At 32.9% G+C, this 3997-nt stretch overlaps 1 protein-coding gene across 5 annotated transcripts in view; it reads right to left on the bottom strand.

Moving 5' to 3' along the window:
- Positions 1–3997, bottom strand: part of Phyhipl (phytanoyl-CoA 2-hydroxylase interacting protein like) — a 75071-nt gene that overhangs the window by 31138 nt on the left and 39936 nt on the right. Inside the window, exon 1 of one of the 5 annotated variants that reach the window (XM_023706130.1) lies at positions 2279–2411. The exons of the other annotated variants lie outside the window; for them this stretch is intronic. The gene's annotated coding sequence lies outside the window, so the exon portion shown is untranslated. Of the gene's footprint in view, positions 1–2278; positions 2412–3997 lie in introns of those variants that run through there. 5 annotated transcript variants of the gene reach the window in all.

The raw sequence follows: 3997 nt of genomic DNA, 5'->3' as shown, positions 1-3997 counted from the left end.
TTGCAATCTATTAAAAAATTTTAAAAAATAATTAAAAAGAAAAAGAAAATTTCTCCATAAAATTAGAAAGTTTGGTATCTAACAAGAAGATAAGTGTATACTTATATGAAAAAATCTATATAGCTCTAGTTTTTATTTAATTTCCCACCAAACCCTTCTTTCCTCCAGCAGTACCAAAAGGTACAAATGCCCAAATCACACATGATTTTTATTCCTTTAGATACGCATATGTCTCTACTGAAAATGTCCTTCTCCCACCATTTCTCCTTACGAATTTTTATTTTACTTATATTAACCAGAAAAATGCTACTTACCATACTAAAGACAGAACCATTTTCTGTATTACATTACAATAATTATCACAGACTAACACATTTATATAGTTATATTTTCTTCTTAGTTTAAATTTCATAAATGTGGAATCCATGGTACACTGACTTTTGGGTCATTTTTTTCCCCCTGTCCTTCATGCAGATCCTAACACTGGAATGAATGTACAACTAAATAGTACAAGTAGATTAAACAAAAGTAGGTAGTTAAAAGAATAAAAAGAAACAAAGGGAAACCTTAATTACCTAATAATACCTACAATCATGAGAGAACAGAATGTGATTGTGTTCTCTAGCTAGTAATACTTAAAAGTGTCCTCCATCCACAAATGATGGTCTGTAAAATATTAGCCTGTGATAAATATAAAACTAGAAATAATCATTTACAAACTTTTTTTTAAATTTAGCTTACTTTTTATGCCTGTTGAAACTTTTTATCATCTTTAATTTTTATTAAGTATGGGAAAGTGACAGGAAATTTTTTAAAGGGAATTTTTTTTTTGTTTTTGTATTTTAGGGAAGGGTCTGCAGGGTGTCCAGGATCTCAGTGCTAGATCGGACTCATAGTGATCCGCGTGTTTATAGCCTCCCAAGAGCTGGGATTACAGATGCGCACCACCGCTCCCAGTCTCAATTGCTGTCTCAGCGCAGGCAGGGCAGGCCCAGGGATCAAACCCCTGGCCCCTGCCTGCTTGCAGGCGCTTTACTCTGCTGAGCTATTTGGCCGCCCCAAAGGGATCTATTCCTAGATAGCTTGAGATATACTATTATGGACAGCTGAAAGATGGGTGAAACTTCGATTCATTTCTAATGACTTGATAGAAAGGATATAATATCTGCATATAATTTTTAAATATATATCAATCCCACTGTACATAGTTCCATACATTGCATCACCTTGGCCACTTTAAAACATATCTGTGAAAAGAAGTATAGGTGTATCTGAAAATAATTGTTACAAATAGCATTTTTTTCCTAAACTTAAAGTTATATGAATGCTAGTTTTCAAGTTAAAATCATAGCGTGTTTCTCTCACTGCCTATCAGACACAATAATATAGAGGGCTATCCTAGCCTAATCCCACCCAGAGTTAACTTAGTGCAAGGTGACATTCAGTTCCCTTCATGACCTGGTAATGCATAAAAACAAAATGTACAATTTTGTACAATTTTGCTTCAGAAATTCTTTCAACATCTTTATTCATGTCAAGAGAATCTAATATATCTTCTTAATCTTTTGCTTGGTACCGGTAAACTGTTTTAATAAAAGTTCAGGCAAAAAGAATTTTAAGGTTTGTAAGCTATGTGGTGGATTTCAGATACTTCTGTTCTATGGCAAAATAGCCATAGACAATATGTAAACAAATTGTAGGACTTGTGTTCCAACAAAATTTTACTGATACAGATAGGTAAAAGGCTTGCAGACCTGGCCAAAGGATTATAATGTGTGCAGACTCTTGGCCTCTGTGATAGATCCAACTCTAAAATGCAATCATTCAAGACCTACTGCACAGCAGATGTCTATTTTAATTTTTGTTGGCATCAGTCACCAGCTAATTTGAAAGACTGAGAAACTTACCAACATTCAGGCTTATTGAAAATAAAACCCTTTTTCAAGAAAATCACAGTGTATTGAAAAAGTCATTTGTGCCTTGTCTTTAATGGCATATGTTAGGGAAGCTATAAGCTTTACATTCTATCATTAGATCCTAACACTCCCACAGCTACAGAAAACAAAAGGACAGATTTATTTACACAAGTTGACACAATCACTACAACAGACAGTACATATTCAAAATCCTCAGAGAAGCATCTTTTAAATGAACTACAAACTTGGTTCAAGCTGTTATGACAAACAAAACCAAGTCCAAGTAGAAGCATGATCTTTGTTTAATTCATATCTACTGAGTAATGTCAAAATGAAGAACTCTTGTTAATATTTTAACAAACCTGAATTGTAGATTTATTTCATCTTTGGAGTTTAAAGATGTCCTTCCCAAGGTATCACTCTTTTAAGAAATGAGCACAAATAAAGCTCACTAGAGACTAAAGATGAAGCCAATTCCTACCTTCCACTTTTCACGAGTTGTAGTCTCCCTGAAAGAACATATGGTTTCTACGAGTAATTCTTCTCCACATTCTAGAACACATTCCCCAGAGTACAAGAGAAATTGGTGAAAATCCATTGTAATTTCTAAGGGGGTCTCTTAATCTTAGGTTTCAAACATTTTAACATAAAACTCATATGACTGCCCTTGTCAAATACAAAACTTACATCTCTTGTTATCTAGGTCTTGCTTTATCTTGGTCTTATCCATCCAGCAGAAAAGTACAATAACGAGGTATGAAAAGTAAAGCCATATTAATCTGTTGAGCTGTAAAGGGCTCAAGTCAACAACTCCTGACATTGCTAGTCCTACAGATAACCCAGTATATTATGGACTACTGGACTATATTGGATAATTTTGCTGAAATCTCACACCTACTATATTTAAATGGAAATGAAATACCCATCTATGACAAAACTAAAAAAAAAAAAAAAAAGAGTGATAGGAATGAAGGACCATTCTGTATCAGTATGTACAAAATAGGATAGATATTCAGCTACTTTCTCTTAATTCAATGAGAAGAAAGATTTGTACTAATAGTGTTTGGACAGGATATCATGCCTGCAACTTGTACCATGAATAACCACTACTTAGACAACAATATGCAATGTATTAATTATTGAAACTGCCCTATTAATGGGTTTTGAAACTGTCTCATTGCTATTTGTTTCTCAATAAGATAAAAAAAAAACTTCATATGTTCTTTTTGCTTTATACTAATCTCTCTAAAAAGTCTTCCAAGATTTCAAAATTGTATTCAGATGTATAAAAATCTCTATTTCAAAATTTTCTCTAAAGTATCACATTGTTAGTTTATTAGTCATGATTCTAAAGGTATTACAATCAGATAATAAGTAGCTTTAGAAGAGTGGTAATAAAAAACAAAAGAGACAAAAAGAATGTGCTCTTTTGTGGGGATCTACAGTGAAACATTAAGGACAAAGCAACACATAAGGTTGTTCTAGCAATGCAATGTCTACAAGTGGGAGAAGGAAATGCCTCTGGAAAAGGGTCTTAGACATACTGTATGTAGCTATCTGCTGAGACCGAAATTTGAAATCTAGAAAGCTGCTCTCATCATGAGGGTCATGTATTCTTTCTTTTCATTTTTTTCCTGTCAATGACTCTTGTGATATTCTCTACCTTCCAGAATTGAAATTATTATTTTTTTCTTTTTTCCATATTTTTATTGAGAGACAAATAGCACTGAGACAATTTCAAATCAAATTGATATAATAGTTTCAGTAATTAACACATTGCACATTCTCTTCATAGTGGTTATTTGCTCTACAAGATGCAGACACAATATTCTATTTATAAACACTATTACAACAAATCCCACTATTCATTGAGAATGTAATTATATATCTATCATAACCATTTTTCTCCATAGTTTTATTGAGAAACAAATAGCAATGAGACAGTTTCAGATCAAATTGGTAGGACAGTTTCAATAATTAACAGGTTGCATACATTCTTCCTAGTGGTTAATTGCTGTACAAGATGCGGACATGATATCCTATTTACAAATACCATTAGAACAAATCCCTCTATTCATTAA

This window comes from Octodon degus, unplaced genomic scaffold (genome assembly GCF_000260255.1).
Source record: "Octodon degus isolate 3935 unplaced genomic scaffold, OctDeg1.0 scaffold00240, whole genome shotgun sequence".
Lineage (NCBI taxonomy): Eukaryota > Metazoa > Chordata > Mammalia > Rodentia > Octodontidae > Octodon > Octodon degus.
The sequence above is the reverse complement of the archived record's forward strand: the minus strand, read 5'-3'. Positions and strand labels throughout refer to the sequence as shown.